The following is a 12407-nucleotide window of genomic DNA, read 5'->3' as shown; positions in this document are numbered from 1 at the left end:
ACATGGGGATAGTCTGGGTGGGAGCAGCGCGGTACTGAACCGAGCTTGAAATGGGTTTCCTGGATGGCCAGGATGTCTGCCTTGTGAGTCTTTGCTTCCTTCCACATCGAGAAGCGCTTTACGGGGTGGTTCAGCCCCTTAACATTCAGCGATAATAGCTGCAGGGACATATTAGGGTTTGAGGAAGTTCAGAGAGTTCGAAGCGGGCTCGCCGCTGAAGATGAGAGCATACCATATGAAACTTGGCATAGGAAATACATAGGGGTACCTGGAGGGAGGTCGCATAAGCCTCCGATAGTTGGGTATCAAGGATGGTTCAAATAGTGTTCGTGCGGAGTCCGGTGAGTGGCACAGAGGAAGACTGGATGGAAGTCCGGAACATATTGCTGATGATGGAAACAACTGTCCATGGATGTTGCTGAAGTCGTAGCTGGGTCCTGCTTTGAAAAAGAATTGTAGAAAACAAGAAAAAACAACACAGGTAAAAAAGGATACGATCCTGACGGACCATAAGGGCAGCCATTGCTGCTCGGCTGGTGGGGTAGCTAGCACGATATCAAGTGCTACAGAGGGCGGGAGGGCCAGTGCGCCCAGCCTTGGAAATAGAAGTCATTATCATTTTGAGCGGTGAGAGGACCTGGATCTGGAAGGCCTAGACACTGTATGCCAGTCAGGTTGCATACGTGGTAGTGGAGGATCTGGGTGTCTAGGTCGTTGTTCGGTGGTGTCAGGGAGGATGTGCCACTGATTAAGGAGACGGAGGCCTTGTTCCATAGATGTGATTTGGGAGGTGGACCCCATATGGGTCACACAGAGCTTGGCGGGGTACTTCCACTTCTATATGATTTTATTGTTCCTCAGGGCCTTAGTTATGGAATTTTGATTTCTTCTCAGTTGGAGTGTATATTGAGAGTAATCAGGCAAGACCTGGAGGGTCGATGCACATTCAGGGAGGCGTTCTTTCCTCCGGAACGAGTCTAATATCTTCTCTTTGGCCTGAAAATAGTGTATCCTCAAGAGGACATCCCGAGGGACGTCTTGCGGCAGGAATGATGGTTTGGGGAGCCGGTGGATGCGGTCAATAGTAAGGTCCGCATTGGTGAGTTCAGGCACCACTGTCTGAAACAAATCGCGGACATAGGTGGGCAGTTGGTTGGGTTGGATCGTTTCAGGGATCCCCCTTATTTTGAGGTTGTTACGCCTCGATCTATCCTCAAGGTCTGCTATCTTCGCTTGCATGCGATGTATATCTTCCTGATGGGAAGTGTGAGCGTCCACTAGGGAGTTGTAGGATACTGTGAATTCCTCCATCCTCTCCTCTACATTGTGTACCCTGTCCCCCAGGCCATGCAATTCCTTTTGACAATAGGAGATGGAGGCTTGGATGTTGGCCTGCATGGACGAATGTAGCATAGACAGCATGTCCTTAAGGGTAGTGTCTGATACAGGCTGTCCGGTAGTGGTCAGGTTTGCAAACGGGTCTGGCGGTGGAGAGTAGGCCCAAGGTTTACACGGGGCGGTGGATGCATTGCTCACCTCCATGGATGTAGATGCCTGCATCGTCAGTGAGTCCCTCCTCGGGCGAGACTTCGCCAGACTCTGTACGGATGGTGTGGAGGGAGAGGAGTCCGCAGACCTTGCCGGCCGCATCGGGAGCGTATTGTGCGTTCGCGCCACTATCGGCGCTGTCATGACGTCATCCGTCCGCGACTCGGGCGGTAGAGGGAGCGGCCGGCTGGACGATGGAGTGTCTCCGCCGCCATGTTGGCGGAGACCGGGCGGGATTGGTCCGAAAAACTCGGACAGTTTGCGGACCTGCGGGGCACCTTTGTTCCTCCGGGTCATGCTGGTGATGTGCACGGGCTATTCCCCCGCAAGGATCTGCAGTTACCAGGGTCGTAGAGCGGCTGTGTCGGGCCGTAGATGTAGAAAAGGCTGAGCGCTGGCTGGAGCTCCCGGATCAAGCGGCCATCTTACTCGGCGGTCGCCACGCCCCCCCTCCACAGGTGCTCTTTAGCGATGGACTCATTGTGGCCAGTTAAGTACTTTCCAGCGCTTTGTCTTAAGCCATTTCTGGGTGCTTTTAGACGTGTTCTTTGGGTCATTGTCCTCCTGTAAAACCCATGATGTCTGGCGGAGACCCATCTTTCTGAAACTGGGCCCTACATTGCACCTCAGAATTCTTTGGTAGTCTTGAGATTTCATAATGCCATGCACACAGTCAAGAAATCCAGTGCCTGAAGCAGCAAAGCCACCCAAAAACATCAGTAAACCCTCCACCATGTTTGACTGTAGTGACTATGACTGTAGTGACTATATTCTTTTCTTTAAAGACCTAATTCTTTTTCTGAAAACAGTAGAATGATGGTCTTTACCAAAAGCAGTGGCGTAACTACAGGGGTTGCAATCGCAACCGGGCCCCATGCTCCAGGGGGGCCTGTGCAGCTCCCCTGTACACCTGGATAGGAGGGGCGGTGGGGGCAGCATGTAGAGAAATCACTGTCGTCCTTTTTCCTCCTGTAGCTGCAGGAGGAAAATGGAGGAGATTGGTTCCTCTGTATGCTGCCCCCGCCACTCCTCCTATCCAGTTCACTTGTGTTCTGCTGTCTCTGGGCCCCTGTGTGCTCCCCCCCCCCTCCCCACTGTGCTCCCTTCCCTCTCCTGCTGCAGGGGATGTGTCACAATAGAGAACCAGGAAGGGGTCCGTAAATATGTAATTTACCTGCTCCTTCCTTTTCTGAATGGACAGAGTCATAGACAGTGACATTGTAAAAAAATAAAATAAAAATTATAAAAAATAATACAATTAAAATACCAAAAAATAAAAACAACTGACACCAGTGGGTGAACTTCCAGGCATTCCACCACTGTGGGGAGGCCCAAAATTGGCGGGAAGGGGGCTGCTGCCAGACCATAATAAAGGGTCCCGCAACGGGAGTAAAGGACCCCAGGATCAGTGGAAAGAGCCCCAGGCTTGAAGGGAAGGGCCCTGGGCAGGGGTCTGGGGGGCCCTTCATGGTTTCTTGCACCGGGGCCCTGAAGGTTCTAGTTACGCCTCTGACCAAAAGCTTTAGATTTGTTTCGTCTGTCCACAGAATATTCTCCCAAAAGGATTTTGGCCCCCTCAGGTACGTTTGGCAAACTCTTTGATCAATTTTTCTCTTTCGTCCACATCCAGGGAGATTAGCTACAGTGCCATGGGCTGTAAACCTCTTGACAATGTTGTGCACAGTTGACACAGGAACATTAAGGTCTCTGGAAATGGGTTTGTAACCTTGGCATTGTCCATGTTTTTCCACAATTTTTACTCTCTAATCTTCAGACAATTCTGTGCTGCTCTTTGCTCTTCTCTATGCTCCGTGTGGCACACAGGGACACACAACAGAAAGGTTGAGTCAATTTTTCACCATTTTAACTGGTTGCCGTTGTGATTTATATTTTGTCAGCACCTGTTAATTGACACAGGTGAGTTTAATTACAAATTACAGGAGAATCACAAACCTAAAAATGCAATTATTTCTTACAATTTTGAAAAGGTGCCAATATTTTTGCCCAGTCGATTTAGGGAGTTTTGCATGGAATGCGTTAGATTTGGCATTGCTTCTCCACTTTTTTTTGTGTCATACCAATACAAACAAAAGAAATCAACATGAAAATGTCTAAACATTGCAACAATTTTCTGGTTAAAGTGGTGCATTATCTGACAGAAATACAGGGGTGCCAATATAGTTTCCACTTTCATCTTACCTCCTGTTGTAAAAAGCCTGTCGCTTACAGAGCTTAGTTGCTCAAGCAGAAAATTGAGTTATACAGGTTAGTTAGAACAGTGACTTCTCCTCCTCCTCCTCCTCCCTCTGCACGACTCCGTCCAAGTCCATAATGACAGACAAAGTGCACGAAAGGGATGTACAAAGATTATGTTCTGGTCAGTCTATGTTCTCTTACAGCCTGTTGTCCTATTTGTGCATTTATTTTTTGGGCTTTAAACACAAAGTAGACACTTTTATTTCAACTTAAAGTGACTCTTGTTATTTTTCAGTGCATCCAGAGGTGAAGGTGTGGGGTCGTCAGTCGAAAAATGGGAACAAACTTTATTGCCTGGTGTACGGGTTTCGCCCCGCAACTGTGGATGTGAAGTGGGTGAGGAATGGGGAGGATGATGTTCCTTCAGATGAAATGACTCCAATTCTCCCCCATCCTGATGGCACCTATCAGATCAGAGTCAGTGTGGAAGTGCCAACAATCGAGGGAGACTCTTACTCCTGTCATGTGGAGCACAGCAGTCTGGAGGATGTTCTGACTGTGAAACTGGGTAAGGGATGACCAGCCTGCAACATGAATAATAGCACATTATTCCACCAGTTAAAATGAGCATACTATTTAGAAGCAGCAATAAGGAGGAACTACCTGAATGACACAGGCAGGCAAGGAAACTCCAGGCACTTAGTTATGATAGTACCGACTTGCCTCTCAGGCATGGGAGTGTGTGCTGTTATTTTATTGTTTTCTTTCCCTGTCAGAGCTGGAATGTCAGTTGGGTTATAGGGCTCCAACAGAAGCTGCCTAGAGCTTTTATGTAATCCTGATAGCACAAAGGCATACCTGGGCTGGGCAGTCTGCTGTATGTATAGCCAGCTTGTGGCACAGCTGCTGCCAGGCACAGGGGGGGCAGGCCTGGGATTAGCCCCTCTGAAGTTGTGTTGGGCTTCATCTGCCCCATCCAGACCACTGCCAGGTAGAAATCTTATGTAAATGTGAGAAAAGCTAGAAGAGACTATGGGGATCTCATACACATGCTGTAAAGATGTCCCAGGTTACACAGATACTGGGCGTCTGTTGTTATTGCAACAATTAACAGAGTATTCCAAATAGACATCCCTTCTGACCCCAGGCGTTGTCTGCTGGGAGTTTTTGATGACATTACATTGTATGTCTTTACTAATGAAGCAGTTTCCAGGGCATTGTTTCAGGCACATAAAATGATCCTCCGCCACTGGAAAATCACTTCCATCCCTTACTCACTTAAGGACCACCCGCCGCAGTTTATACTGCGGCAGGCAGCCCCTCCTATTAGTGTGATAGCCAGTGGGAAGAATGCTTCTTACACTTGTGGTCATTGGGAAGACTAGATAGCTCAACCGCTTCCGGACTGCCCGCCGCAGAAATACTGCGGCAGGCTGGCCCTCATGCACGAACCACCGTAGATATACGTCAGTCGTGCACCTGCAGGTAGGGGGCAAGCGCACGCCACCGGCGGCGCGCTTCCACCCCACACGGCAGCGGGGATTTGAATGCACGGGCAGGCGGCTCTTATTGCCGCCTGACACCTGCGATCGCTCCCCGCTGAGAGAGAAGAACGGTCAGCTGTTGTAAACACAGCCGCCTGTCCTTCTTCCTGGAGTGATCACAGAGCCCATGCGATCCTTCTATATAGCAACACATGTCTCTATGATCATTTCACAAGCCCCTCCCCCATACAGTTAGAATCACTCCCCTAGGCTCACGTTTAACCCCTTGATCACCCACAGTATTAACCCCTTCCCTGTCAGTATTATTACAGTAACAGTGCACTGATTACTGTAGTAATGTCACTGGTCCCCCCAAAAGTGTTAAAAATTTCAGTTAGGAGTCCGATCTGTCCGCCGCAATGTCGCAGTCCCGCTAAAAATCACAGATCATCGCCATTACTAGTAATAAAAAAAAGCTATAAAAATGACAAATCTTTCCCGTAGTTAGTAGACGTAACTTTTGCGCAAACCATTCAAAATACACTTATTGCGATTTTTTTTTTTTTTTTTTTTTAACAAAAATATGTAGCAGAAAACAAATTGGCCTAAAATGTTAAAACATTTAGATTTTTATCTAAACAGAGGTGATCACATACCACCAAAAGAAAGCTCTATTTGTGGAGAAAGAAAGGACATCAATTTTATTTGGGTATAGTGTCGCACAACCGCAAAATTGTCCGTTAAAATAACGCAGTGCCATATCGCAAACAAAATGGCCTGGTCATTAAGGGGGCAGGTCCTTACAGTCCAGAAGTGGTTAAAGGATGGCTAGACCACACGAGTATTACTTTAAGATATGAATGGGGTAATGTACCAGCACCATGGATGCCCTGGTAAATTTGAGAGGGTTTGAGGAGGTTGGCTGGATGTATCAGGATTGGCTCTAGTAGACCTGATTATTGATAGGATATTAGGGTAGAATGCTTTGATTACTTAACGTTGGTTATTACTATTTGACTTTGGAATATGTGGTGCTCTATTGGTACTGTCATTTCTGTTTTCAGCCACTAGGTGGGGATGTATGCTCTCTTCTGTGAGCTGACATCTGTACATAATTCTATGAAGTTGGAAGTTATAATTGACTATTAGTTTTTGTACATTAAAAACAATGCATTCTTTTGTGTGCGTTTAAAGAACATATGATTAAATGTGTTCAAATAAAACTCATAAAAAAAAATGTGCGAGCGCTGCAACATTTGTATTTATTATCATTTAGTTTATGTATATTTTGCACTTTTTTTTTGCTAGCAGCTATTTGTGGTTTTTATATTTAAAGGGCTGAGTCACTTTATAAAAAAAAAAAAAAAACAATGCGATTAACCACTTCAATACAGGGCCCTTTCACCCCCTTCCTGCCCAGGCCAATTTTCAGCTTTCAGCGCTCTCACACTTTGAATGACAATTGCGTGACCATGCTACACTGTACCCATATGACATTTTTTTTACTTTTTTTTCCACACAAATGAAGCTTTATTTTGGTGGCATTTAATCACCACTGGGTTTTTTTTTTTTTCTTAGAGGAAATTTTGAAAAAAATAATGTTTTCCTATTTTCGGTCAGTAAATTCCTATTTTCTGTCAGTAAATTTTGAAAATAAGTAATTTTTCTGCTTCACTGATGTGCGCTGATGAGGCGGCACTGATGAGGAGGTACTAATATGCCGCACTGATGGACACTGATGGGCAGCACAGATGAGCAGGCACTGATGGGCCACACATCCTCCCCCTAGACCTCAGGACAAGCTAGAGTACTCACACCCTCAAAAAAAAAACCACACACACATAACTGAGAGAGTGACCTAATGTGGGAGAAAATAAATAAATAAGTGCTGGTGCACTGGCTGGGCCCTGAGGCCTGGTAACAAAAATTGCCCCAAACTTTAGCCAAAAGGCCCAGCCCTAAAAGGCGCAGTGCAGAAAAAGTGTTTGGAGCTGTGACCATGTGTCGGTTCACACATTGGGGTCCCACACACAAGTGTTACTAAGAGCACCTCTGGAGCAACCACTCCGAGAGGGCACAGACACAGCAGACTCTCTGCCTTTCCAGCCCCTGGCCAGACAAGGTAGAACGTTCAAACTAGGAGGTAATGGGCTCTTCCAGCTTTCTCTGGGAAAATACTTCTGTGCCCCAGCTGCCTGTGGGCGCCCCGGTTTCTGTTCCAGCTGGTACTAACCTTCCAAGCACCCATCACTCCAGCAGGTTTGCATAGCCACCACCCAACCTTGGTCAGGTCAGATGACAGCATAGCGCCTCCACCTGTGTTCAGGTTTGAGTGTTAATTATTATTTATTAATGATAATAAATATATATATATATATTATATTATAATATATATATATATATATATATATATATATATATATTTTTTTTTTTTTTTGTTTCTGTTAGGGTAAGGGGTTAGAGTTAAGTTTAGGTTAGGGCTAGGATTAGGGGTTAGAGTTATTACTTATCTATTTTTTTGGTTAGGGTGTTACTACTACTACTACTTCTGATAATTTAAAAAATGAATAAATTTAAAATAAATACATAAAAATAGATAAAAATAATCATAAATAATAAATACAATAAATGAATAGTGTTTAAGAATAATTAACCTCTAACCTTTAAATATATAATATTATTATTAAAATAATATTACCTAACAACACCCTAACACAAAATAAATAAAGCATTAGTATCATTATTATTATTATTATTGATGATGATGATTATTAATTAAAAAAAACATTTGTTCAGGTTTGAGCGTTTATTATTTATTAATATAATTAAATAATCTTTTTTTTTTCTTTCAGGTAAAGGGTTAGAGTTAAGGTTAGGTTAGGGTTATGTATTTTTTTGGTTAGGGTCAAGTTGTTACTACTACTAATAATAACAAAATGAATACATGTAAAATAAATACACAAATAGATAAAAGTAATCATAAATAAAAATAAATAAATACAATAATGGAATAGTACGTAATAACTTCCAAACCTTAAAAAAAAAAAAAAATATATATATATATATATATATATATATATATATATATATATATATATATATATATATATATTTGTAATATATAAACACCATAACACAAAAAGTATTATCATTTTTATTATTAAAAAAATATGTTCGGGTTTAAATTAATATGTAATAATACATAAATAATATTATTTTGAAGATTTTTAGTTATTTTTGTATTTTACATTTATATATTGCTACTTTTTTTTTTACAATCTTTCATTTGAGCAGAAAATCACACAAAAACACGTGACAAAACGGGCAAAAAATGCGTAGCTGAAGCGTTTTCATTCATTTCTATGGGAATAAAAATGCTCCAAAAAAGCGCAAATCTGCCCAATTTGAGCTACAAAAAAGGCTCCAGAACTTTTTTTTTAGCTTCAGTCGTTTGGCTTCAGGTGACTTGGAGTGGAGATGTGAACCATCTCCACAGAGAATAATAGATTTTGTTTTTCTCCTCCAGCGTTTTGAAGCTTCGAGCTTCCAGCTACAAAACACTGAGGTGTGAATGGAGCTCAAGGGCCCATTCACACTGTAACGTGGTACAAGAAAGGCACATTCCCTGTGCATTTTCCACACCGCACGTGAACGTGCTGCCCTTGTGATACGTGCGCGGGTGCCAATTATTGATGGTATATAAAAACGCATCCGCGAATGCAGCACATTTGCCTCCACCAAACCACCTGGTATCAGGCAGTTTGGTGCTGTGCGATTTGATGAAGTACTGCTTGCATTCGTTTTTCCATGTTGTGGTATGATTGCCAGACTGGAGACCAGAATGCACAGGAAAATGCTCGTTCTAATGTGAACTGACCCTACCATTTTGATTTTGGAAATCAAGAGAAAATTATTTTATTATTACTTTTTGTGACATTATATAAATGCCGATTATACTCCATATTATTTTAGAACAGTATGTGTCATTTTTTTTCTTTGTGATTCATTGTACCTAGAAGCTGGACATATCTCATATATAGACAAGAGAAGAACATTTACCTGGATCCTTTTGGCCTTCGCTGCTGTTTCTTTGTTGGCAGTCTCCATTGTTATATATTTAAAGAAATCAGGTGGGTAAAGAAAGTCTCCCCATAGTTCATTGTCTATCTGTATGGTACTGTTGAGTCAATGTTGATACATAGCGACTTTTGGGTAGTATAATTGCGACTCCAGGCTCTTTTAGATGGGTGGTAAAAACGGCCAACTAAGCTGCAAACTAAGTTTTAATGTGAATACCTGTCCTATAGTGAAGCTATGCCGGTGATCCCCGTTATCAGGTCCACCTGCACTACAACAGCAATTGCAATTTAAAGTGTATGCATAGACTTAAAGCAGCAGGAAAACCACACTACAAAATATAAAAAAAATAATAAAAAAATGGTAACCTGCCAGACAATGGCATAATGTGCATCACATACTGGCACATTATGAAAGACTTATCGTACATTAAGCCCCGTACGCACTGGCTGAGTATCGTGCCGTATCAGGCGGTTCAATAGAAACCATCCAACATCCGCCCCATGTATATGATAGCTGGTCAAACGTCTGGCTTCTGTGCAGGGACATGACCGAAAAAGGCATCCCATCAGTGCTCTCAGCCGAGGTCTGATCGGAGAGTTCTGGTGGGGGGCTGTCCCCCTGTCAGAACACAAAAGTGCATTCAATGTTAGTACAGTGATCTCTACCGCTGCGCTTATGTGTTCTGACAGGGGGACAGCCCCCCACCAGAACACTCCAATCAGCCCTTGCAGCCATTGGCTGAGCGCACAGATGGGATGCCTTTTTCGGTCATGTCCCTGCGCAGAAGCCAGACGTTTGACCAGCTGTCATACATGTGGGCCGGATGTTGGACAGTTTCTATTGAACCGACTACAATGTACAGCAGCTCCTCCTTCCGTTTTTTTTTCGTTCAGCCTGTTGGGTTGAATGAAAAAATAAAAACGGAGAGTGTGTACTAGGCTTTATAACAAAGTACTCCAGTGGCTTCACCGCTGACAGGGCTTCCATCTTCACCAGGTCTAACTTCTGTTTGACTACCTGAGCCACGAAGACATCACTCCCACGGCAAAGCTCTCTCGATGGATGCCATCTATTGAGAGCCTAGTGTGCATGCGCTGGTGGTGTCACTGTTTAGGAGATATTTACTGTACCTACAGGTAAGCCTTGTTATAGGTTTACCTGTAGGTACAAGTAAACAAGGGGGACTTTACTACCACTTTAATTATTTTTATTCTAGCTATGGGTAGAGTACAGAAGGGTTGAAACTGGTCAGTTTATTATTTTCTGTTTGAGTCCCATTAAGGCGATTTCCTTCAATTACTGTCCTTAAAAGATGCAACAGGAAGCGAGAGTATATTCCCCTCTTAGGCTCCATTCACACTTGTGCAACTTTGGACATCGTAACCATAACATGATAACCAGTCATATATGCGCGACCTAAAGTTGCAGCAACTTCAAAGTAGTCCATGAACTACTTTGGTCTGACTTTCATTTAACTTGAGAGCCATAGACTTCAATGTTAACTCTCAGAAGCTGCATGAAAGTCCTACCTAAATGTTATACAGTGCAACTTGTGTGCAACACTTGTCCATGATCACTGGTCAAAGCCAAAGTCGTATCCAATTTGCACCCATCCAAACTTGCGTCAAAGTTGAAACCCCAAAGTCTGTGCAACTTTGGAGTCATACAAGTGTGAATAGAGCCTTAGACAGATGTCAGCAGATGACATGCCCCCCCCCCCCCCCCATTGGATTATTCCCCACACCTCTTGCTTGGGTAACAGGCAGAGTAGCCTGGTGGTTACCGTTCCTGCCTTGCAACACTGGGGTCTTCATTTTAAATCCCAATCAGGAAACTATATGTACATGCAGTTGTGGGTTTTCTCCTACACTACAAAGACATGCTGGTAGGTTACTTGGCCCTTGTATTGTTGTCTTTGAGACAGGGACTAATGTAAACATAGAATATGTAAAAAAAAAAAAAAAATAACTGTAAACTGTTGGCGGTATACAAATGCTGCAAAATTTGGGATTTTTCATCACTTTCTATCCAGTTGACCATGGTCATCAGGACAAATAGAGAGGGCAAATCTCCCTAGGAGAGGTCACAATCAAAATCTGACAAAAAAAAAGAGGTTTTAGAAGAAAGCTCACCGGCACCGCATCCTATTAGCTAAACATAGGACACAAGAAAAGAGCTGGGATTTTTGAGGTGCAAATAACTCAATGTTTACAAATGAACATTAAAATTCAAAATGTTTTATTTAATTGATTGAAAATGTGAAAGCAAATTATATATATATATATATATATATATATATATATATATATATATATATATATATACATATACATACACACACACACACACACACACTTATAGACACCAATACATAATACAATTATTCCATCATAACATTCTAGAGAATGACAACAGTTGATGGTGTTTCTGGGGTGACAATCCCAACATGTTTCCCCAATGAATTCAGGTTTCCTTAGGGGATTTTTATTATTACACCACTGTGCACTATACATGTGTGTATAATCATCCACATAGAAGCTTATATTAGAAGACCCAATAATCCACGTTTAAACCAATTCAAGCAGGGAAGGAGGAACCAGTTGGTTGTGGAACAAGGTATTCATATGCTGGCCGCAGGAGGGAGAACTTAGATCCTAATTTGCAGCAAAATGACTCCACCAGAGAGATGTTCAATCCCCAGATCTACCCTCTCCACCAGAGAGATGTTCAATCCCCAGATCTACCCTCTCCACTAGAGAGATGTTCAATCTCCAGATATACCCAAAGGGGCAATAACGTGGAAAAAAGAAGGGAAGAAGAGCCTCACAGAAATCTCATCTGCTGATGCACACTGATGTGTATGTATCCCAGCTTCCCCGCCAATCTCTCTGGTGGAGAGGGTATATCTGGGGATTGAACATCTCTCTAGTGGAGAGGGTATATCTGGGGATTGAAAATCTCTCTGGTGGAGTCGATTTGCTGAAAAGTGGTACTGGAGTTCTCCCTTCTGCGGCCAGCATATGAATACCTTGTCTCACAACCAACTGGTGCGTCTCCTCTGTTTGAGTTGGTTTAAGCATAGATTATTGGATCTTACTT

Source organism: Pelophylax lessonae, assembly GCF_965119305.1.
Source record: "Pelophylax lessonae genome assembly, chromosome: 7".
NCBI classification, from domain to species: domain Eukaryota; kingdom Metazoa; phylum Chordata; class Amphibia; order Anura; family Ranidae; genus Pelophylax; species Pelophylax lessonae.
The sequence above is the reverse complement of the archived record's forward strand: the minus strand, read 5'-3'. Positions refer to the sequence as shown.